Genomic DNA, 27,115 nt, shown 5'->3' with positions numbered 1-27,115 from the left:
ATGCATAAAAAAATTTATTTTTATTTGAAAAGAGTTATTCTCATCAATTTTGATTTTATGCATAAAGAAATTTATTATTATTTAAAAAGAGTTATTCTCATCAATTTAGATTTTATACATAGAAAGATGCATAAAGAAATTTATTTTTATTTCAAAAGAGTTATTCTCGTCAATTTTGATTTTATGCATAGAAAGATGCATAAAGTTTTTTTTTTAATTTCAAAAGAGTTATTCTCCTTAAAAATGAATTTATGCATAAACGGATTTTTATAAAAGTGTTATTTTCCACTGAAGTTGTTCTTATGCATAAATAGATGCGTAAAGAATCTTTATATCAAAAATAAGAATTCTCTTACATTCTATAAAAAGATGTGATAAGATGTGATATGAATCAGATAGATGAGAATTAATAGAGGATGGATGTGATAAGAATAGAAGTGATAAGAATGAAAGGTAAATAGATGTGATGATATGTGATGCGAATCAGATAGATGGGAATGGATGGATGGATGGATGTGATGAGATAGATGAGAATTAATAGAGGATGGATGTGATAAGAATAGAAGTGATAAGAATGAAAGGTAAATAGATGTGATGATATGTGATGCGAATCAGATAGATGGGAATGGATGGATGGATGGATGTGATGAGAATAGAAGTGATGAGAATGAGAGGTAAATAGATGTGATGAGATATAATGCAAATCAGATAGATGGGAAAGAATGGATGGATGGATGTGATGAGAATAGAAGTGATGAGAATGAAAGATAAATAGATGTGATGATATGTGATGTGAATCAGGTGATGTGAATCAGATATAAGTAGAGATATTTTTCCATCCAAAAATATCCAAAATATGAATAACCTCTCTCTAGAATATTTTCTCTCTCTAAGCCAGAACAAGTAGAAACAAGATCTTTTATATTTTTGAAGAGGGATTTGATTACAGGGGAAGATACTGGACATCCTGAGAGGCTGGGGAGGAATCTTACATTCTACCCCACTTAAAAAACGCGAGATGTCCTCATCTCACAAAATTAGAGGATCTATCGTACTATACAGAAATTGAGTCTCGAATTACGGATCCATCAGTCCAGCCTAACCCCATCTAGTCCCATGGGTTAGCCAACCGCCCAACCATTGTAGTGATGGGATCCAATTAGGAATTTGGTTAGGTTTTGTCCCGGGTACCAGGGAAAAGAGTTCCGAGGCCCCCTAGCCGGATATTCATGCAAACATAAAACTAGTCACACCACTTACACACCCCATATGAACTTGCCTTTTTCACAGATTCAACAATCTTTAAAACAATCATTTAATGAAACCATAGTGTTACTGATCATAATCCTCTAATTATCTAGTTGAATCCTAATTTCCAATTCCTTTCTTCATCGGTGTACCTATGGCATCATTGGCAACCAGAACGCTCACCACCTATTCACTCATGGGCCTTTTTAATAGTTCCTAGCTCATAGTACCCGACAATATAATCACATAAAAATATCCAGATAGAATCTCCGTTGAAGATCAGCAAGATCAACCAACAGATCCATATAAAAGAGCCATGGACTCATCCGTTGAGGACCAGAAAGGTCAATCAACCAGATCCATGCCCGAATTGAGAAAACAATTCTTACTCCTTATTCTAATATCTTCCCCGACGAACTCGTGGTTATCTTCGGTGACCCAGAGCCCGCCGAGCGCCGTATGGTTAGCACCCTCTAGGATCCTTCGTAGGTCACCTAGTGCTTCACTCATAGGCCGCTACCTTGGTCCCTCATCCACTGTACCAGAAGCTCACCATTTACCTCGGCCGACCTTGCTATGCGAGACGTCCTCCGATGACTCTCCGTCACAGTACTTGCAACTTTAACAAATAGGTCTCCACCACGACCTCATTCACAAGACGGTCAAAATGCTTCCCCAGCATTCTTGACATAACACAGTCATTTAAAAACAGATTTCATAAACAAATACAGTTCCAACAATATTTCCATCTTTTCTCATTACTCCGCATCCTTTCACATTAGATCCCATCTTTTTTTCATCTTACCACAATTTTATTTTCATCATCGATCCCTATCACATCACATCATTCCTACATCAAATCACATCCAATCGCATCATCCACACATCAATCCACATCATCCATACATCCATCCACATCAATCCACACGTCAATCCACATCATTCAAACATCCATGCACATCAATCCACATTATCCACACATCAATCCACCTCATCCATACATCCATCCACATCATCCACATCAATCCACATCATTCACTCATCATACACACACCATTCCACATCATCCACATCAATCCACATTATCCACACATCCATCCATATCTTCCACACGTCAATCCACATCAATCCACACGTCAATCCACATCATCCACACGTCAATCCACACGTCAATCCACATCATCCACACGTCAATCCACATCAATCCACATGTCAATCCACACGTCAATCCACATCATACATCCATGCACATCAATCCACATTATCCACACATCAATCCACCTCATTTCATAAGCATTCCCATTCTCATCTAATCACATCTTTTTCTATCTCATCACTTATTTCCTCATTTATCCTCATCAAATCTCACCCACTTGCATCTACCCATATATCTCATCACTTCACATACATTAACATCTATCCAGTTTACACTGCATCTTATCACATTCATTTCACATCACATCTCATTCATTCACATCCTGATTCACATGCTAACACATTCATTCATGTCCCTTATCGTTCATTCACATCTTGATTCACATGCTAACACATTCATTCATGTCCCTTATCGTTCATTCACATCCTGATTCACATCACATCACATCCATTCACATCCATTCACATCCCTTATCATTCATTCACATCCTATATCATTTATTCACATCCCGATTCACATCACATCACATCCATTCACATCCCTTATCATTCATTCACATCTCGATCCACATCACATCATATCCCTTATCATTAATTTACATCCCGATTCACATCACATTACATCCATTCACATCCCTTATCATTTATTCACATCCTATATCATTTATTCACATCCCGATTCACATCATATCACATCCATTCACATCCCTTATCAATCATTCACATTCTATATCATTCATTCACATCGCGATTCATATGCTATCACATTCATTCACATCCTATATCATTCAATCACATCCCTTATCATTCATTCACATCTCGATTCATATGCTATCACATTCATTCACATCCTATATCATTCATTCACATCCCTTATCATTCATATCTATCCAATTTACATCACATCTCATCGCTTGAATTCTCGTTCATATCCATCACATTTACATCCACATATATTCTCCCATATACATCCACATCCATACTTATCACATACACATCCACATATATCCTTTCACATACATCCACATCCATACTTATCACATACACATCCACATCTATCCTTTCACATACACACATCCACATTCATTCTTTAACATACATCTACTTCTATTCTTCACATACATCCACATCCATCCATCCATTCATTCCCATCTATCAGATTCACATTACTTCTCATCACATCTACTCACCTCACATTCTCGTCACTCCTATTCTCATCACATCCATCCATCCATTCATTCCCATCTATCTGATTCGCATCCCATCTCATCACATCTATTTACCTCTCATTCTCATCACATCTATTCTCATCACATCTATCCATCCATTCATTCTCACCTATGTGATTCGCATCACATCTCATCACATCTATTCTTAGAATGCAAGAGAATCCTTATTTTTTATATAAAGATTCTTTACACATCTATTTATGCATAGTTTCAATTTTAAGGAGAATAACTCTTTTGAACTAAAAATAAATTTCTTTATGCATCTTTCTATGCATAAAATCAAAATTGATGAGAATAACTCTTTTGGAATAAAAATAAATTTCTTTATGCATCTTCCTTTTGGAATAAAAATAAATTTCTTTATGCATCTTTCTATGCATAAAATGAAAAATTGATGAGAATAACTCTTTTGAAATAAAAATAAATTTTTTTATGCATCTTCCTATGCATAAAATGAAAATTGATGATAACTCTTTTGAAATAAAAATAAATTTCTTTATGCATCTTCCTCTACATAAAATGAAAATTGATGAGAATAACTCTTTTGAAATAAAAATGATTTTCTTTATGCATCTTTCTATGCATAAATTAAAATTGATGAAAATAACTCTTTTGAAATAAAAATAAATTTCTTTATGCATCTTTCTATATATAAAATGCAAATTGATGAGAATAACTCTTTTGAAATAAAATAAATTTCTTTCATTTTATGCATCTTCCTATGCATAAAATGAAAATTGATGAGAATAACTCTTTTGAAATAAAAAAAATTTCTTTATGTATCTTCCTATGCATAAAACGAAAATTGATGAAAATATCTCTTTTGAAATAAAAAATAAATTTCTTTATGCATCTTTCTATGCATAAAATGAAAATTGATGAGAATAACTCTTTTGAAATAAAAAAAATTTCTTTATGTATCTTCCTATGCATAAAACGAAAATTGATGAAAATATCTCTTTTGAAATAAAAAATAAATTTCTTTATGCATCTTTCTATGCATAAAATAAAAATTGATGAGAATAACTCTTTTGGAATAAAAATAAATTTCTTTATGCATCTTTCTATGCATAAAATGAAAAATTGATGAGAATAACTCTTTTGAAATAAAAAAAAAATTCTTTATGCATCTTCCTATGCATAAAATGAAAATTGATGATAACTCTTTTGAAATAAAAATAAATTTCTTTATGCATCTTCCTCTGTATAAAATGAAAATTGATGAGAATAACTCTTTTGAAATAAAAATAATTTTCTTTATGCATCTTTCTATGCATAAAATGAAAATTGATGAAAATAACTCTTTTGAAATAAAAATAAATTTCTTTATGCATCTTTCTATGCATAAAATGAAAATTGATGAGAATAACTCTTTTAAAATAAAATAATTTTCTTTCATTTTATGCATCTTCCTATGCATAAAATGAAAATTGATGAGAATAACTCTTTTGAAATAAAAGTAAATTTCTTTATGCATCTTCCTATGCATAAAATGAAAAATTGATGAAAATAACTCTTTTGAAATAAAAATAAATTTCTTTATGCATCTTTCTATGCATAAAATGAAAATTTATGAGAATAACTCTTTTGAAATAAAAATAAATTTCTTTATGCATCTTCCTATGCATAAAATGAAAATTGATGAAAATATCTCTTTTGAAATAAAAATTAAATTTCTTTATGCATCTTTCTATGCATAAAATGAAAATTGATGAGAATAACTCTTTTGGAATAAAAATAAATTTCTTTATGTTTCTTTCTATGCATAAAATGAAAATTACACTTTTAGAATACACAATTGGTGGGGATTACTCTTTTTGGATAATGAAAGATAAAACTTATTTCACTAATTTTTAGAAAATTTTGCCATAACCTCCTTTGTATGGCTAATCATTTTTTAATTTTTTCTAACTTAAAATTACTTAAAAATTATCCCCACTTGGTTTTAAGCACTTTAAACTAATCAAATTTCACTTTTAAAAGAGAAACAATAAGAAAAGTTTAATTTCAACAGTTAGATTACTTAACTAGGATAAAGAAGGGCTGAATTTAAGAATGAGAGAGGGGGATGTTGAAATTTGAGCATAATGATGAGCTATGGTGGATCATACACTAGAATCAACATCATTAACAAAGTGATTAGTAAATGATTAAGACATAATTAGTGAATAATTAGCAAATAGATTAATGTAGGCATGGATACTCAAAAACCAGCAAATTCTCATTAGGGCTATGCCTCAATTTATAGAGATAACATCAAGCATCTAATCCCATTGATTTCTCCATGATTCACTCCCAAAATATCTCCACCTCTTGCCTGATTCTCTCCACCTCTTCTCTTTTCCCTGAATATCTCCCAGAATATCTCCACACTCCTAAATTCTCTCATGCTACCCATTATTCTCTCCCAGTAGATTCTTCTCACCTTTTCACAGGTTCTTTCACAATTACATCTCCTCTTTTACAGCCTCTATCCAAGAGCTTGTTCCCGCACACACCTTATTCACTTGTATTTTCAACACCTCCCCTCAAGTGAATACTCCTAGTACACCTAGACCCTATACCAAGTTTGCCTCCCCTTACTTGATAGTCCGCGACCAGTGTCTACTCCTCCCCTCAAGTTATCTCAGCACACCTGGACCTTGTATCAAGTTTCTTTCTTACTTGATAGTCTGCGACCAGTGCCTCAAGTCCCTAAACTCCATAGTCATTGACTCTCTCTCTCTCTCTCTCTCTATGTGTCCAAGGCTACTATAAGTGCCCGCGACCTTGACTAAAGTGCTCACACATACATCTACCACGTGGCCTACATCATCGGTGGCTCAGAGGTGGTTTTACTTTATTGGGGCAGGTTACATTGGGTTGTGGGGTCTCTCTCTCTCTCTCTCTCAGAGATTTTCACATGGCTCCTCACTCTTTGGAGCCTCACATCTTCTCTTGTCTTCAGTCTTCTTGTCGTGGCAGCTTCTCTCCACGCGTCCGTCTCTTCTTTCAGTCTTCTCGGGGCAACTTCTCTTCTTGTGGCAGCTTCTCTTCTCGTGTCCATGTATTCCTTCAGATCTTCTTCTCGATGTGGATCCTCTTCTTGGAAAGAGATATTCTTCTTCTTTCATGGCTGGGGCCATGAGCTCGTCCGTCAGGTCATTTTGCTCCATGTGAGCAACATGTTTCAATGTTTTGCTGACAGTTTCTTTGGGCTTTTTATGTTTATTTTGTATCATTATGCAATGCAAACCCAAATTTTTGCGGGAGGTCTTACCACTTGCCTTATTCTGGACAAGGGCAGTGTCTGTTCCCATTTTTACACTGATGCAATGTGCCCAATACATAATGCGTATAGCATTCATTCATATGCACATTCCAAATGCAACCCTGGCTGTGAATAATCTTGATTTTGAGTGAGATTTACATGCATTAACCAAGGGTTAAATGCAAAATGATGATTTTCATAATTTTATTAGCATAATTTTTCCAGAAATTACATTAAATCAAGGGTAACCAATTTGTACGGGATGGTTGGAGTATCAAACCAACTCCGATTTGAAATCTGAAGTTATAGGGATCTGTATCAGATACCTAATGGTTAATTTGAATCCTCAATTGCACCAAAATACAGTGATGATTAGCACTGATTAATCACTGATTAACAAATTAATGCTCTGTTTTGTGTGCAGAAAATAGAGTATGCGGGGAGTCCAGATCTGGTGCCTTCCACTTCAAATGAGCTCAAATGCTTTCAAAGGCATCAATAGCAATGAGTCTAGTAGTCTGTAGAGGATTAAGCCAAGAAACACAAGATTTGACCAAATATTAAAAGCTTAATCTCTGTTTTACCAAAGTCACCTGCAGATTTGATTAAGAGCTTGGATCTCAATGTAGACTTGATGAAACTCAATTTTGTCTTCACCAGCTTGTAGAGCATGCTTGAATACACCTTGGGCTAGGAGGAATTAGAAACATTTGAACTGAGCTTGAAGAAATCTTCAATTCCCTTCAGAAAAATGGCGCCTACTAAAAACGTAATTCCGGCTGCATGCATCGGCGGTTTGCTGCTCCCTTTGGATGGGCTTGAAGCCAATGATGTTGGCTAGCTTGTGTTAGAAGCACAAGACCTAATTTTGACTGTGCAAGATGTTAGAGATCCTCCACTGGCTGGGGGTGAAGGGGAGAAGTGAAAACTCACTAAAAATTTGATTTTTTTGCTAATTATCTACTAATCCTAATTAATTAACTAATGGGCTCATAATTCTGATAGATTCTAGGCATGGCTCTGATACCATGTTGGGATTTGAGCATAATGATGAGCTATGGTGGATCATACACTAGAATCAACATCATTAACAAAGTGATTTTAAGATGTAATTAGTGAATAATTAGCAAATAGATTAATGTAGGCATGGATACTCAAAAACCAGAAAATTCTCATTAGGGCTATGCCTCAATTTATAGAGATAACATCAAGCATCTAATCCCATTGATTTCTCCATGATTCACTCCCAGAATATCTCCACCTCTTGCCTGATTCTCTCCACCTCTTCTCTTTTCCCTGAATATCTCCCAGAATATCTCCACACTCCTAAATTCTCTCATGCTACCCATTATTCTCTCCCAGTAGATTCTTCTCACCTTTTCACAGGTTCTTTCACAATTACATCTCCTCTTTTACAGCCTCTATCCAAGAGCTTGTTCCCGCACACACCCTATTCACTTGTATTTTCAACAAGGGAAAGCCTTTCCAGCAAGGCATAGCTTCAGATTATCATTTTAAAGATAACAAAAATTAGAAAACCATTAAAAGAATAAAGAAAAAGTAAGATTTCTAACTTACATAAATTTCTGAGAGCTTTCCTTTGGCTGCAGAGTAATAGTGCATAAAACACTATTAAGCTTCTATTTATTGGAAAAAGTGAGCCTCTAAACAAGCAAACTGATTCTAGAATTTTCCAGATCAGTTTGGTCAATTTTACCATTTTTAGGTCAGTTTAGCTCACTTTTAGTTGAAGCAGGAGAGAGGAGAGATGAAAATATCTCATTATTTGTGAGTTTAAAACTCAACCACACGTGAAATAGGCGCCTCCTTCATGAGGGGAATTCCCCCACACTGAGGTGTCAAAAATGCATCATTTCACTAAATATCTCTTCTTTTTTAACTAATATCCTTGTCCTTAGTCAACGCTTTATCTTATGTGAGTATTTACTCATTTTTAGGGGGATTTTCTTTATTTCTTCATTTATCTCCTCCATACATTTGGATGAATCTTATTGGCCCCTCAGAACCTTAATTTAAAAATTTTCAAAAATCTGGACTCCTAGGATAAGGCCTTTTGAACAGATTGTAATTGATTTCTAATGCCCCTTCTGAAAATCTTTTTGAACTTCTATTTTGGGGGAATTTATTTTAATAAGAAGAGATATTTTTTCATCCAAAAATATCCAAAATATGAATAATCTCTCTCTAGAATATTTTCTCTCTAAGGTAGAAACAAGATCTTTTATTTTTTGAAGAGGGATTTGATTATAGGGGAAGATACTGGACATCGTGAGAGGCTGGGGAGGAATCTTACATGAATGAATGTGATAACATGTGAATCGAGATGTGAATGAATGATAAGGGACGTGAATGAATGTGTTAGCATGTGAATTGGGATGTGAATGAATGAGATGTGATGTGAAATGGATGTGATAAGATGCGATGTAAACTCGATAAATGTTAATGTATGTAAAGTGATGAGATGTATGGGTAGATGCAAGTAGATGTGATCTGATGAGGATGAATGAGGAAATAAGTGATGAGATAGAAAAAGATGTGATTAGATGAGAATGAGAATACTTATGAAATGATGTGTGGGTACTGTGGATTGACGTGAATGGATGTATGGATGATGTGGATTGATGTGTGGATAATGTGGATTGATGTGGATGGATGAGTGGATAATGTGGATTGATGTGGATGATGTGGATGGATGTATGGATGATGTGTGGATAATGTGGATTGATGTGGATGGATGAGTGGATATGTGGATTGATGTGGATGATGTGGATGGATGTATGGATGATGTGGATTGATGTGTGGGTAATGTGGATTGATGTGAATGGATGTATGGATGATGTGGATTGATGTGTGCATGATGCGATTGGATGTGATTTGATGTGGGAATGATGTGATGTGATAGGGATCGATGAAGAAAAAAAATTGTGGGAAGATGAGAAAAGATGGGGACTAATGTGAAAGGATGTGGAGTGATGAGAAAAGATGGAAATATTGTTGGAACTGTATTTATATGTGAAATCTATTTTTAAGTGACTGTTTTATGTCAAGAATGCTGGGGAAGCATTTTGACCGTGTTGTGAGTGAGGTCGTGGAGACCTATCTGTTAAAGTTGCAACTGCTGAGATGACGGAGAGTCAACGGAGGACGTCTCGCATAGCAAGGTTGGCCAAGGTCTTGACCAGCCTTGGTTTGATTTAAATGGTGAGCTTCTGGTACAGTGGATGAGGGACCAAGGAAGCGGCCTATGAGTGAAGCGCTAGGTGACCTCCGAAGGATCCTAGAGGGTGCTGACCATACCGTGCTCGGGCTCTGGGTCATCGAAGATACCCACATGTACGTTGGGGAAGATATTGGAACAAGGAGTAAGAGTTGTTTTTTGAATTCAGGCATGGATTTGGTTGGTTGACCTTGGTGGTCCTCAACGGATGAGTCCATGGCTCATTTATATGGATTCGTTGGTTGATCTTGCTGAAGATTCCATTTTGATATGTGAATATATTGCCCATTACTACTATGAGATAGTGAACAGGTGGTGAGCGTTCTGGTTTGCCAATGATGCCATAGGTACACCGATGAAGGAATGATTGGAAATAAGGATTCAACCGGAGATTTTGAGGATTGTGATCAGTGACACAATAGTTTCATTAAATGATTGTTTTAAAGATAGCTGATGCTGAGAAAAAGGCAATTTCATATTGGGTGTGTAAGTGGTGTGACTAGTTTTAAGTTTGGATGAATATCCGACTAGGGGGCCTGGGAACTCTTTTCCCTAGTACCCGGGACAAAACCTAACAAAATTCTTAATTGGATCCCATCACTACAATGGTTGGGGGGTTGGCTAACCCACGAGACTGGATGGGGTTATAGGTTGGACTGATGGATCCTTAAATTGAGACTCAATTTTGTTATGGTACGATAGATGAAGTAAATCTCGGACAAAAATTGTTCTATGGAAAAGAATCAACGGTTGTGCCTCTCAATGAGAAAAAAAGTGTTGGTCTCTATGATCTAAGTGCAATCTTTTCCCAATCTGACTTGGGACTTACGGGTTTGGTCAGATCAGTTCACTTAGTTAAGGCTTTTGACTACATTAGAAAAGTTATCCTGGAGGAATCGCCTGTGCTTTCCGGGCAAGGGAAGTTTTTTCGCGATTGGTTTTGGAAGAACCGATGGATTAGTCTTTTGTCTGGATATCCGTGGTGGGCGAGGCCCCGAGTGTGAGACCCTGCCCCGTGCAAGAAGTGCTACTTCCGCTACTAGAACCCCTGAATTCGTTGCGCGGTGGGGATAGGGACCTCACAGGTTTGAATGGTCTGACGAAGTCTAACCCCACTTTTGGAAAGGTTCTAGTGGGAGTATGGGCTGGTGAGGCATTAGTCTTTTGTCTGGATATCCGTGGTGGGCGAGGCCCCGAGTGTGAGACCCTGCCCCGTGCAAGAAGTGCTACTTCCGCTACTAGAACCCCTGAATTCGTTGCGCGGTGGGGATAGGGACCTCACAGGTTTGAATGGTCTGACGAAGTCTAACCCCACTTTTGGAAAGGTTCTAGTGGGAGTATGGGGCGAGGCCCCGAGTGTGAGACCCTGCCCCGTGCAAGAAGTGCTACTTCCGCTGCTAGAACCCCTGAATTCGTTGCGCGGTGGGGATAGGGACCTCACAGGTTTGAATGGTCTGACGAAGTCTAACCCCACTTTTGGAAAGGTTCTAGTGGGAGTATGGGCTGGTGAGGCATTCTGTGTGCAGCATTGGGATGACCCAGCCTCTGACACACATCACATTGTTTGGCATGATTCCATGCATCTTTCATCACTGTCGGCCACCATAGGCCCGCCTGCATGACCTTCCTCCCCATTGTGTCTCCAAAATAGTGTCTGCGTGACACTCCTTGATGTGCTTCTGTCAGCACAGCCGGTTGTTCATGATCAGGCACACATCTTCTGATTAGCTGGTCTATTCCCACTTTGTATAGGGCTCTTGCTATTTCCAAGAAGCTCTTGCTTTGGAGGGCAAGCTTCTTCCGCTGATATCTGGTCATGCCAATTGGGAAGGTGCCTTCTGAAACAAATTGTAGCATGTCAAAGTACCAATTCCTTCTGATGTCGAATGGTCTGTACTACTCAAAACGGATCTGCATCCGAGAGCTGGTCGGGTACTCCTGTTGCTTGTTCTCCTATATCTATCTGGCTGAGAAAGTCAGCAACTGCATTCTGATTGCCTGGTGTATGCATGATTGTGAAATCAAACTCTTGCAGCAGTAGCATCCACCCTAGCCAACTTTCTAGTGAGTTTTGGCTTCTTTACAAGGTACAGTAGGGCCTGATGATCAACATGAAATGCAAACTGGTTTCCCAACAAGTAATATTTGAACTTGCTGGCAGAGTAAATTAGTCTTAAGGCTTCTCTTTCTGTTGTGCTATAATTCTTCTTTGCTCGAGATAGCCTCCTGCTAGCATAGTAGATGGGTCTATACCACCCCTCCTATGTCTACTGCATTAGCACACTTCCTATTTTGCAGTGTCCGATGCATCCACAAACACATGGAAGGCTTTATCCCCACATTGGTGGCTGGATTACTAGAGCGCTTGCAAGCATTCTCCTTAGGTCTTGGAATGCCTTTTGGTGTTCTTTAGTCCATCTGTATTATGTCCCCTTCTTGGTGAGAGCATAGAGTGGGTTTGCAATGTCTGCAAGGTAGCGGAGGAACCTGTTGTGCCATTTGATCTGACCCAAAAATCTACTGAGCTCTTTTAGATTCTAAGATGGCTGTAGCTTTTGGAGATCATGATGGCCTTGGAGGGATCCACAACAATGCCATCTTTGGACTTGGAGGGATCCACAACAATGCCATCTTTGGACACGATGTGTCCTAGGAGGACTCCACTTGTGACTGCAAAAGCACACTTGGCAGGATTCAGTTTTAACTGTGTTTGCCAGCACCTTTCCAAACATAACAGCAAGTGATGCAAATGCTCCATCTTTTTGCCAAAAACACTGAAGTCATCCACAAATACATGCATGAAGTCAGTGAGGTAATCATAAAAGATTTCTTGGACCATGTGTTGAAAGGTTGTAGGTGCATTGTGGAGTCTGAATGTCATCACATTTGAAGCGAAGGCTGTTTTTTCCTTGTCCTCTAGTGAGTGGATTTCTTGTGCATGATCATGTGGTGCTGAGTCAGTTGCCGTATCACATCATTGATGAACTGTCCACCATGATCACTGAATAGCTCCATTGGGCATCCAAACCTCGTCTCATGATGTTTTCATACAAGAATTTGGCTATTGATTGTGCTGAATTATCCCTAAAGCATTGGCCTCCACCCATTTTGTGCGATAGTATGTTGCCATCAGATGTACTTGTTCCCAGTCTGCCGCCTGGCAAGGGGTTTTGTAAGATTCCTCCCTCCGGCTTTTGAGGTGTGCAGGTGTAAAAATCTCCCCTTCTGATCTTATAATTATTCCCCTCTCTGAAATAAAAGAAAGATCCTGTTTTACCCTGTTTTGTCCTAGAGAGGGAAAATATCTAGAGGGAGGTAATTCAAAATTGAGATATTTTTGGATATAAAAATCTTCCTAGTGGTCTAAAATGGTTTCCTCTGAAACAGATATTCAAAAAGAAATTTCCAATGTGCAATTGGAATAAATTGAAATTAGGTAAAAAGAACCTTAGCCTAAAGGTCCAGATTTTTTGAAATTTTTGAATTAAGGCTCCTATGGACCAGTTAGATTACTCCAAATTTAGGGAGGAGATAAATTGAAGAATAAAAGGAAATCCCCCCAAAAATGAGACTCACATAAGATGACGAGTTGGCTAAGGACAAGGTTATTAGTTAAAAAAGAAGGGATATTTAGAAGAAATGATGCATTTTTGACACCTCAGTGTGGGGGAATTCCCCTCATGAAAGAGGCACCTATTTCACATGTGTGGTTGAGTTTTAATGTAAGAAAGCATTATGGGCCCAAGGCCATGGACAACTAGTAAGTAGGTGTGAACTCTTGGGTGGAGTATAAATACCAATGTAAATGGGATTATGGCTCATTCATGATAATGTTATTTGTTCCAAGAATCGATGGTGAGCTTCTCTCGTGAGATGCTAAGTGGTGACTCCTGCATGAGCCACTCCCTTGGTGAGGGACTAACCCACCCCTGTTACTTTCTTTCATTGGTATCAGAGCATGGCTTTTGATCCATGATTTTTAATTTTTCTTTTCTTCTTCTCATTTCGTGAAATTTCTGCTTCATTTGATTCATGGGGGAAGGGGATATGGCTAAGGTAGAGTTTGTGGTTCAAATCTGAGCACATGGAGCTATTTTTTTTGAATGAGTGGACCAAATTGGGGAAAATTTCTAATCTTGATTAGCAGTTGTTAATCAAAAACGTTTTTTTGTTTGGGAGCTTTCTTGCAAACCCTAGCCATGGAATCTCAACATGAGCAAAGGGCATTGAGTCTCTCATGTATCTAGCAATGTTTTATGAAGTATTTCACCTATTTTCCATGAGCAATGGGGCTCCCAATGTGGCTGAAAATCACTACCAAAGCTGCCCACGTTTTTCACCAAAGTGACCCTAATCTTCATCTCCTTCAACAAATTCAAGCATTAAGGCTTCCCGGGTGACATTGTCCTGAGCAGGAACTCGCGCCCAGAACACGACCCGAGATCACCGCTCCGTGACACTTGGATGTTGTTGATGTATGTGGAAATGTATTGACATTGCCATGAGTGGATGTGATGAAGGAAGCACTATGAACCATGTATTATGATATGAATGAGCATGAGTCATGCTATAAATCAATTGTAAGTCAACTCTACTCATTCATTTGAGCTTGTAACTCACGATTTTATTCCTAGAATCTAGAATGAAGTAAGGGTACCTTGGCATTTGGAGGAGAGGCCAAGGGGAGAATGTCTTGAATCTTCCTTGCCGTTAGTGCCGGGTAACGCGGTAAGGAAGAGGATTAGGTACTTGGTGGTAAAGAAATGGCCTCAACCTTCACCTTGGATGTAAACTTGGTGAAGGGGTGAGAAGTGCTTGGCCGGGAGATCGGCAAGCATCGACGCGCTTCATCGACCACTTCATTCGACTTGAGCAAACAAGCAAATCCTCTACATCGACTTCTTATGCAAAAGGACAAAATTGATGCCATAAGGTCACATGCTCAGATGGAAAAATGATTGAGGATTGATTTGCTTACAGTGGTCAAATGCATAAGGATTTTAATACTTGATTGAGATGCTTTAATACTTGATTGAGATTTGGTGCAAAAAGAGGGGAGACCATGGCAAAATTTTTGCAAAATTTGCCTACTTGCAGCCACGATAAATCCTTGAATTTCTAGGGTTTTTCAAAAGCTTTTCAAATCTGTCCTGAAAGCTCTTCAATCTACCCGAAAACCTCTTTCAAACAAGCTAAAGATCACTCAAATCGGAGTAGTATTGAGCGGTCAAAGTTAAGAGTTGACTTTTAACTAGAACAGTTGACTGGTCAAAGGCTGTTGACTTTTTTAAATCTATTTTTGGGGATCCTTACTCGTCTCGTCAAGAGATTCGCATCGATATAAAGATCACCCAAATCGGATAAGAATTGAGCGGTTAACATCAAGAGTTGACTTTCAGTCGGTACAGTTGACTGGTCAAAGGCTGTTGACTTTTTCAGATCTGTTTTTGGGGATTCTTATTCGTCTCGTCAAGAGCTTCACATTGATATAAAGATCACCCAAATCGGATACCGTTTGAATAGAGAAAAAAAAAATCATGTAAGTGGTCTTTGCAAGGAGGGATCAATTACGCGCATGGAAATGACTAGAGGAGGTCAAAACAAGGGAGCCCGGAATGAAAATGATCAAAGACAACCAGAAGCAATGATGGCAACGAGTTCATCAACGAGGAATGAAGAAAGTTCAACCATAAAAGCACCATCTCCAGATGAATCTCAGCCAGTGGAAATGCCTCAATCTTTGGGAACTACTCCGCTAACAGTGGACATGATGTTAATGGCTATGGAGAGTATGTTTCAAAGGATTGAAAATAACCAAACAAATCGGCAACAACAATTTGGTGAACACCTCATGGAACGGTTCGACAAGCAACACCACTACCTGGATGACGTGATGCAAAGAGGGTTAAAAGACTTGGAGAAAGCCATTAGTGCATTGGCTCCTCTCAAGCTCAACCAAGAAGCCGATATGAATGCAATGGATGGTGTACATTATGATGCCAAACATGATGGAAAGCCTTCTATGCCAGAAGAGAACAAAGTAAGACAAATGATGCCACCTCAAATGATGCCACATTCTTCTTACATGGGCAAGGGCAAGAGACCTATGGGTGATGCTTTTTATAAGAGATCCAATGCCAGTATTCCAAGAACTTCATCCTTTATGCAAGATGCAAGAAGAGGGTATGAACAGAAGGGATTTAAAGATGCAGGTGATTAGCAATTGGAAGATGAGCAAATGCATAGACACTTGGGTGAAGGAAGAGGATTTGATGATCCAAGAGCACGGCAGAGGGGTTCAAGAATGCATGGTGATTTTGACAATGCTGTGAAGGACAAAATCATATTTAATAAGTTCAAAGGAGAATCAAATTCTATCGAAGACTTTGAAGAGTGGGCAAACAAGATGGATCTCTTAACTCTACTCATTCATTTGAGCTTGTAACTCACGATTTTATTCCTAGAATCTAGAATGAAGTAAGGGTACCTTGGCATTTGGAGGAGAGGCCAAGGGGAGAATGTCTTGAATCTTCCTTGCCGTTAGTGCCGGGTAACGCGGTAAGGAAGAGGATTAGGTACTTGGTGGTAAAGAAATGGCCTCAACCTTCACCTTGTAAACTGGATGTAAACTTGGTGAAGGGGTGAGAAGTGCTTGGCCGGGAGATCGGCAAGCATCGACGCGCTTCATCGACCACTTCATTCGACTTGAGCAAACAAGCAAATCCTCTACATCGACTTCTTATGCAAAAGGACAAAATTGATGCCATAAGGTCACATGCTCAGATGGAAAAATGATTGAGGATTGATTTGCTTACAGTGGTCAAATGCATAAGGATTTTAATACTTGATTGAGATGCTTTAATACTTGATTGAGATTTGGTGCAAAAAGAGGGGAGACCATGGCAAAATTTTTGCAAAATTTGCCTACTTGCAGCCACGATAAATCCTTGAATTTCTAGGGTTTTTCAAAAGCTTTTCAAATCTGTCCTGAAAGCTCTTCAATCTACCCGAAAACCTCTTTCAAACAAGCTAAAGATCACTCAAATCGGAGTAGTATTGAGCGGTCAAAGTTAAGAGTTGACTTTTAACTAGAACAGTTGACTGGTCAAAGGCTGTTGACTTTTTCAAATCTATTTTTGGGGATCCTTACTCGTCTCGTCAAGAGATTCGCATCGATATAAAGATCACCCAAATCGGATAAGAATTGAGCGGTTAACATCAAGAGTTGACTTTCAGTCGGTACAGTTGACTGGTCAAAGGCTGTTGACTTTTTCAGATCTGTTTTTGGGGATTCTTATTCGTCTCGTCAAGAGCTTCGCATCGATATAAAGATCACCCAAATCGGATACCGTTTGAATAGAGAAAAAAAATCAAGTAAGTGGTCTTTGCAAGAAGGGATCAATTACGCGCATGGAAATGACTAGAGGAGGTCAAAACAAGGGAGCCCGGAATGAAAATGATCAAAGACAACCAGAAGCAATGATGGCAACGAGTTCATCAACGAGGAATGAAGAAAGTTCAACCATAAAAGCACCATCTCCAGATGAATCTCAGCCAGTGGAAATGCCTCAATCTTTGGGAACTACTCCGCTAACAGTGGACATGATGTTAATGGCTATGGAGAGTATGTTTCAAAGGATTGAAAATAACCAAATAAATCGGCAACAACAATTTGGTGAACACCTCATGGAACGGTTCGACAAGCGACACCACTACCTGGATGACATGATGCAAAGAGGGTTAAAAGACTTGGAGAAAGCCATTAGTGCATTGGCTCCTCTCAAGCTCAACCAAGAAGCCGATATGAATGCAATGGATGGTGTACATTATGATGCCAAACATGATGGAAAGCCTTCTATGCCAGAAGAGAACAAAGTAAGACAAATGATGGTACCTCAAATGATGCCACATTCTTCTTACATGGACAAGGGCAAGAGACCTATGGGTGATGCTTCTTATGAGAGATCCAATGCCAGTATTCCAAGAGCTTCATCCTTTATGCAAGATGCAAGAAGAGGGTATGAACAGAAGGGATTTAAAGATGCAGGTGATTGGCAATTGGAAGATGAGCAAATGCATAGACACTTGGGTGAAGAAAGAGGATTTGATGATCCAAGAGCACGGCAGAGGGGTTCAAGAATGCATGGTGATTTTGACAATGCTGTGAAGGACAAAATCATATTTAATAAGTTCAAAGGAGAATCAAATTCTATCGAAGACTTTGAAGAGTGGGCAAACAAGATGGATCTCTACTTCGAAATCAGCCCAAGGAGCGAGATTGCCAAAGTCTACTTCGCCTCACTTCATCTTGAAGGTTTTGCTCACACTTGGTGGAGGAGGAAGCAATCTCATGGTTATGTCATCACTACTTGGGAAGAATTCAAGAATGACATGGCAGAAGAGTTTACTTCTCGCATGCAAAGGGACAATCACATTGTGGAATGGGACAAGCTAGAGCAAATCACTACCGTGAAGGAATATTCTCATAAGTTTCAAAGCTTCTATTATACTTGGACGACTTTGATGAGCATTATCTTGTTGTCAAGTATATAAGGGGCTTGAAAGCTCCTATTGGTGGTGATGTCAAGTCTCATGAACCCGCCACTTTGAAGAAGGCAATGATGCTTGCAGAAATTCATGAAGAGAAGTACTTGACAAAGTGGGCTAGCAAAGGGAATATCAAAGGGGAAGTGATCACAAGGACTGACATGGGTTCTCATGTAAACACAAGACCTAATCTTCCAAGATTTCCTACCGTGTATGGTAGAGGGTCTAATAGACTTCCATTTAAACCACCATTTATGTCCAACAAAGCTACATACAATGAGTCCAAGCCAGCAAATGGGGGTTCAAAAAGCAAGGTTATCAAGGAGGACCGTTTGCATGAAATGAGGCTCAAAGGTCTATGTTTCAAATGTGGAGAAAAATGGAACAAGGATCACTTCAAAGTATGCAAATCCAAGGATATTTCCATAAGCTACATTATCACTGAGGACAATGCTAATCATGAGGAGGAGGAATTCCTTGAATGCAATGATGCCTTAGGATGGGGAGATCCTCATGAGGGTGGAGGTTCTCATGATGATGGTTTTGATGAAGAAAATCCCGAGTTTCCTTTTGATCCGGGTGGGAAACTAAAGTTTGCTCATGATAAAACGGATGATGGGATGCCTCTATGTGTGTGGAATGAAAACAATAGTGCACATACTACCTTGTGTACAATCTCTCATGATGCTTATGCGGGAAGTAAGGGTGCCAACACATTGAGATTGAAGATCAAGGTGAATGGGAGAACAGCATATGCACTCATTGATACTGGAAGCACGCATAGTTTTGTCAATAAAAGGTCTTTGAACACTCTCAAAATGCAACCAACTTCTTTACCAAACAAGCACATGGTGCAAGTGGCCAATGGTGATTCTATGGGTTGCAATATGAAGTGTCAAAGTACAGAATTGGAGTTGTCCAAGAGCTACTCTTGCAAAGTTGATCTTTTGGTGATTGAGTTGGGACCAATTGACATAGTACTTGGATGTGATTGGCTGTCCACTTTGAACTCTTTTACCATGAACTTACAGAAAAGTTTCATGAGTTTTGTGCATCATGGAGGGGTTATTACATTGAATGGAATGCAAGGGTCCAAGCTCTTCATGATCAATGCTACTCAAATGAAGAAAGAGTTCAAGAAAGAGGGCTATGTTTATGTACTACAGCTTTGCAAAGAGGAAGATAATAGCAAAAAGGATTGCATCGAAAATGTGGACATGGTTAAGCTACTCAAGGATTATGAAGATGTGTTTACCATGCCAAAATCAATGCTGCCAAAGAGGAGTGTTGATCACGCTATTGATTTGGAACCAAATGCCAAACCAATCAACAAGCCTCCCTATCGTTTGTCAAAGGTTGAAAAGGAAGAGGTGGCAAAGCAAGTCAAAGAACTCATTGACATGGGATGGGTTGAACCAAGTCAATCTCCTTTTGCTTCTCCGGTGCTACTTGTGAAGAAAAAGGATGGTACTTTCCACATGTGCATTGATTACCGTGATTTGAATAAGATCACCATCAAAAATCGTTTTCCAATACCAAGGGTGGATGATCTTTTGGATGAGTTGAAGGGTGCCACATGCTTTTCAAAGATTGATTTGCGTTCTGGATACCATCAAATAAGGATGAAAAGTGGTGATGAGTTCAAAACAGCATTTCGTACAGAAAGGGGTCTTTACCAATTCATGGTTATGCCGTTTGGATTATGCAATGCACCGGCAACTTTTCAAGCATTGATGAACAAAGTGCTTCAACCTTTCCTCTACAAGTTTGTATTGGTCTTTTTCGACGACATACTTATCTATAGCAAACATGAGGAAGTGCATTTGAAGCACGTGAAAGAGGTTTTGGAGGTCTTGAGGCAAAACAAGTTGTATGTTAAGGAGACAAAATGTACCTTCATGGCACATGAGGTGGAATATTTGGGTCACATTGTGAGCAAGGATGGCATTTGTGTGGATCCAAAGAAAGTGGAATGTATTAGGAATTGGCCGGTTCCTTCAAACACTACTCAATTGAGGGGATTTTTGGGGTTATCTTCATTCTATAGGCGCTTTATTGCCCACTATGCAGAAATTGTAGCCCCAATGACGGACAAATTGAAGAAGGAAACCTTCTTTTGGGATGCCATTGCCAACAAAAGCTTTGAAGATATGAAGAAGATGCTCACATCAGCACCTATTTTGGTATGTCCAGACTTCACCAAACCTTTCACAATAAGGGCGGATGCAAGTGGAAGAGGGATTGGTGCGGTACTTTACCAAGACCATGGAGTCATTGCTTATGAAAGTAGAAAGCTGAATGACAAAGAAAGAGAACTCCATGTGTATGAGCAAGAGATGATTGCTATACTCCATGCTATCAAGAAATGGCACCATTACTTATATGGGAGTCATTTTTATGTGAGAAGTGATCATAGGGTGCTGAAGTATTTCCTCACACAACCCAATTTGTCTCCTAAGCAAAGAAGGTGGGTAGCAACACTACAAAACTATGATTTTGAAATCACATACACAAAGGGCAAAGAAAATGTGGTTGCCGATTCCTTGTCTCGTATGTGGGCCTGCTCATTGTATGCTATTTCTGAGGTGCATAAAGATTGGATCATGGAGATACAAGAAGAGTACTTGTTTGATGAAGAAACCTCACAAATAGTGCAAAAATTACAGCAAGGTGTATGTGAAGAGTTACCCCATTATGAGCTGAAAAATGGTCTCCTCTACTACAAAGGAAAAGTCTACTTGGTTCCTACTTCATTATTTATCAAGAAGATCATGGAAGAGATGCATTGTACTCCTATGGCTGGTCATTTGGGTGTCTACAAAACCTTTGATGCAATAAGGAAAAGTTTCTTTTGGAAGGGGATGTGGAAGAGCATTCATGCTTATGTAAGTGGGTGCCGGTCATGTCAATTGAACAAGGATCCTACACATAAACCGGGAGGTTTGCTTCAGCCATTGCCCATTCCCGAAGGCAAATGGAGTCATATATCAATGGATTTCATTACTAACCTTCCGCACACAAAGAAAGGGTGGGACAGCTTGTATGTTGTGGTGGATAGATTGACCAAAGTGGCCCATTTCATTCCTTCCAAGGTCACATATTCAGCCCAAAATGTTGCCAAGCAATTTGTTGATGGGGTTTTCAAGTTGCATGGTATGCCGTCACAAATTGTGAGTGATCGCGATGTCAAATTCATGAGCACTTTTTGGAGAACATTGTTTGAATATATGGGAACCAAGCTTACTCCAAGCACCGCCTATCATCCCGAAACCGATGGTCAAACAGAAAGAGTAAACAAATGGGTGGAAACATATCTACGCCACTATTGTCATGATACTCAAAGCACATGGGATGATTGGTTACCTTTGGCTGAGTTATGAAAGAAAGTAACAAGGGTGGGTTAGTCCCTCACCAAGGGAGTGGCTCATGAAGGAGTTCACCACTTAGCATCTCACGGGAGAAGCTCACCATTGATTCTTGGAACAGATAACATTATCATGAATGACCCATAATCCCATTTATGTTGGTATTTATACTCCACCCAAGAGTTCACACCTACTTACTAGTTGTCCATGGCCTTGGGCCCATAATGCTTTCTTACAAACCATCCCTTCCCCAATGGTTTCGTCCTCGAAACCTCAAATGAATACCCCAAATTCGGAGAAGAATGTAACATGTGGCTGAATTTACACCAACCCATATTGCTCTATCAATGCTTCATATCCCTCCAATGCTGAAATAGGTTGCCATGAAGCTTCTTCCTTAGGTAAACCTTTCCATTGAACAAGATACTCCACCAAGGTACGAGTGCGAAGTACCTTTTTCCTTGTACCCAAGATAGCTTCTGGAATGTATTCAATCATTCCCTCTTCATTCATTGGAGGTAACTCATCAACCATTTGATCGATCATACCCACATATCCTTTCAAGTGAGAGACATGAAACACATCATGAATCTTTGTTGTAGATGGAAGTAAGAGTTGATATGCAACCTCCCCAACTCTTCGTATCACTTGATAAGGACCATAATAGCGATGAGCTAGTTTGGTGTTGGTGCTTCCCTTCAAAGACGCATATCTTGACTTTGGTATTCTCAAAAGAACCCAATCTCCCACTTTGAATTCCAATGGTCTTCGATGAACATTGGCATATTGTCTCATTTTCTCTTGTGCAACCTTCAAATTACTTTTGCATTGTTGCAACAAAGCTTGCATCCTTTCAGCTTCCTCCTTGGCATTATGGTTAGAAGTCTCATATGTACCCACCAACATAGGCAAATTGACCTTGTAACCATATAAAGCCTCAAAGGGTGACATGCCAATGCTCACATGATATGTTGAGTTGTAAGCAAACTCAGCCAAAGGTAACCAATCATCCCATGTGCTCTGAGTATCATGACAATAGTGGCGTAGATATGTTTCTGGAGAGACGGAAAACTCTCTCACTTGTAGCAAGAGTTGTATGATCCACACTAAGCTCAATCCAATGGGATTTGCATCCCTTTCGGAGCTAGGGATTCAACCCGTACCGGTGCACAAAAGCTTATCCATTTGATGATGGAGAGAATGCTAGGAATACTACTACTATTGACATAGACTAACACATACTCAAGCTCAATCTTGCCACACTCAATCACTCAACATCCCACTCATTCCATGCATCCAAACAAGAAGAAAGCTAAGCTATTGCATACACAAGCTCAAAGCATCCTTCATTCTCAAGATCTTACTTCCTAGCATGCACACAAACCTTGAAGCTATCAACAACAAAGAAACATGCTTACTAGAGAATAGACATGAGAAGAGAGACAAACATCACTCATTGCATTAACAAAAGAATAGACTTACAATAATGTAGCTGGGGAGAGAGAAGAGCTTGCACCTCTATGGAAGAAGAGGGAGAGCTAGTCTCATGAGAGCTCAAACATGAGTTTGCCCAATGTGTCCATGCTCTCAAATGAGCCACCTTTTATACAAAAATTCTAGAACTCTCAAAAGTTCCCATGTGGGATTATTGTGAAGCCCTCTCCCACATACATCTACAAAGTGGAACTCTTTACAAGAGCCCTAAGTATCTTTTTTGTTGCTTCCTTGTATTGATCTTCATTTGCATGCAACACTCCCCCCTTCCTATTTTGCGCACGTCCTCGAGCGCGGTAGTAGCAAGAGCTGCAACAAAAACAATTGATACATTGAAGTCTTTTATTGAAAAAGAAAAAGAAAAGAAAAGAAAAGAAAAATCAGCAATGATATTTTTCACACGTGAGCATACAAGTGCAAGGCTGATTAAAGTTTTAATGAGTACTAAAATAGGTGAGTAAAGACTGGTCAAAGTGAGACTTAAGTAGTAGATAGTGCTACGTAAAGGCAAGTGTGCTTTGTACACCGCCGGTTATGTCCGTAGTCTCAATGTCCTACCAGTATGTAAGTTACTCCTAAATGGTATACCTACTCCTAAATATGAGCAAAGGTGATTGGAACTTTCTTTTTTTTTTCTTTTTTTTTTTTAAATTGTGTGTAGAAGGTGATAAAATTAAGGTTCTATCCCAAAGAGACCCAAGCAATGGCCAAGAGACCTCCGCCAAGAGAATCTAAAGACCGCTAAGTATCTCAAGGGCGACAGACCCTTTTTCTTTCTGTTATGACCTAAGGAGTACCCCTTGAAGATGAAAGCATTGGTCTTGAGGGCCCATAGTGTACCCCCGAGTCCTACCAACATCTATCAAGGCGATAGATTCCTCAAAGTTCTTCTTCTGAAGTTTTTAAACATCAGTGTTCACCCCATGGAAACCAAGGCATCGGCCCCAAGGTGCTAAGACAACCTCAGGTCCTACCAAGCATTTCACATGGCGATAGATACTTCCTGTCTCAATTTATTTTGGATATATATTTTTTAGGGCACATTTTCGTAAATTTTTATTACTCCTAGCACCTAGCTCATATCTAAGAGGTAGCTACCACTAAGGATAACTAATATACCTTGAAAACATAAGTACTTGGCATACTCCATTGGTATATATCCTACACTGTCTTTAAATAGAAATATCTTTTACTAAGTCTTCTAAGACTCTAGAACTCACTCACCATATTTTAACAACTAATCAAAAACTTAAACCAGCCAATATTGTGTGAACATGCAAACCATATATTCGAAAGATAAGAGCACAAAAAGAAGTAGAGATTAAGATTTGAATACACCTGTTGTAGTGCTCTGTTGATGTTGTTCGTTTGCATTGAGGCATTGCTGATTTTGGTGCAGATTGCTCCTCCTTGATCTTTGTAGGCATAGCATGTCTCCCCCCTTCCTAATTTGTGTGCAAGGTAGGTGGACTAGTGGGGCATGTTTGATGCTCTTGTTTTAGCGAGGATCTCTGCAAAATTTTTATTAACAAACACGAAAAGAAAAGAAAAAATAAAATTTGCCATTGGTGCCAAACACCGAATATAGCCGAGGGGAAAAAACCCAATGGGAGAAAAGTGCCCTGGCTTGTCGATCTTATTGTGGAGTCGATGTGCTTACCCTTGCGCTGGTGGTGGATCCGTGTCCTCGTCTGCTGGAAAGATGGTATCAATTTCCTCAGGATGCAGAGACAACCCCTCACAAAAACCTGCCGCTGGAGAAGGTGGTAGAGGAAGGAGTGCTTCCTCACTAAAGTATGGCATTGGTTCTATGGGAAGGTTAATTAGACAGTTTCGATTTTGGAACTGTGCAATGTAGGTACTCATATTGATCCAATATTGACATGTGGGGGCTTGGGGAAGGAGGGCTTGCAGGATCGGTGGTTGCAAGTCATTTAGGCTTGTATCCCTCCATTGTTGTGCTTGAACCTCCTCAAGTAATCGTCGTTGATTTGGTCCCCTCTCTGGTATTCTCACATTAAGAAGATTATGGCGTTGGGGTGTAACTCCCACAATTTGCTTCATTAAGCCCGTGCCATATCGTCTAAAGTAAGAGCGGCATATCCAACAAATATGTGAAGCTTCTTCTAATACAAGCCGTGCACACTCTTGACAATGTGGAAATGGGTGATGCTGTTGATAGAATAATGTGACAAAGTGATGCCCACAGCAACTTTCACCTAAGGGAGCATAGAAGTACCTAGAATGTGTTTGAAATGGAGGAGCACTATAACCCCCGCGATGATCTGGTCGAGTACTATCGGGGTCAATGCATGGTGGACATGTATCTCGCCAAATATCCATCAGGAGTTATCTGGACGTAGAACAATGAAATTTAGAACACTCATATCCATCATGACAATGCCAATCAAAAACAAGATTATTTCAAAGAAAACACATCTTCTAAAGGCATAAGGAACTACATTATTCAAACATGGATTTACCAAAGAGCTTTAATTGTAGTGTTAATGCCTTATCTTTAGTTTTTGGTATATCCTTTTTAAGAGGTGGACACTTTAGCAATTGTCTTGGAATTTGAGCAAGATAAGAGGTTTTAGGCATTGAAATGCTAGAATCTATGCTCAAATGAGACACATTTGTACTTGTCGTAGGTACACCAGTTGATGGTTGACTTGTGTTACAAGGAGAAATCGGGACAACAGGTGTTTCAATACTTGTTTTAGGAAGATCAACACAAGTAGATTTGTAGGTGCTATCACAGCCACCTTTTCTTTCTTGAATAGTTTGCGTTGATTTCTTTTGCACCCACTGATATGGACAATCAAGGGTGGCTTTTGGAATCTTTCTGAAACACTCTTTTACCCCTGTTAAAGCATGGCATTTTGGAAGCCAAATTGCTGTTGCACCCTCATAATAGCCTTGTGCTTTGAGAACATGTTTCGGGACCCATCGAGTAACAATTCGAGGCTTAGGCTTGGAAATGATGTGCTTCTTAAGAGGCTTAGCAACTGGACTAGATGGTACAAGTTTGTACGCATCTTTGGGTAGCCACATTGAGAATTCCTTCTTACCTGGCCTTCTTTGAGCAGCAACTAGAGTAGTTGGAACATGCCAGCCATGGCCCTCACTTGCGTACTCATCAATTATCCACATCATTTGTTTTGGAGCTTCAAGAGCAGATTTTGATTGTGGGTTGGGTAAGGTAGAAACATTACCCCTTTGACACGATAAAGCTCGTGGTGTAGGAGATCCCAAGATGCAATCAGAATCAATTTGCAACTTGTATTGTCTATTCTTCCAATCTAATGAGCAATTGGTAGCACTTAACCACGATCTACCGAGAACAACCTCTACTACTGCCTTGGACTTACGTGCCACATAAAAGGGCACTGACATCTGGTGATCCTGAATGGTCATCATAATGACACATTTTCCCTCTATAGGGTTATCTTCTCCGGAGAAGCTGCGTAGGTCCACAGGAATTTGCACAAGTGGTGGTTGACCCAAGGCTATCCAGGTGTTAAACGAGAGAACATTATAATCTGCACCAGAGTCAATTAAGGCAGAGACAAAGTAGGTAGTCTCATGA

The sequence above is a fragment of the Cibotium barometz genome, chromosome 1 (genome assembly GCF_041138505.1).
Source record: "Cibotium barometz isolate CiBa-2024 chromosome 1, ASM4113850v1, whole genome shotgun sequence".
Taxonomy (NCBI): Eukaryota; Viridiplantae; Streptophyta; class Polypodiopsida; order Cyatheales; family Cibotiaceae; genus Cibotium; species Cibotium barometz.
The sequence above is the reverse complement of the archived record's forward strand: the minus strand, read 5'-3'. Positions refer to the sequence as shown.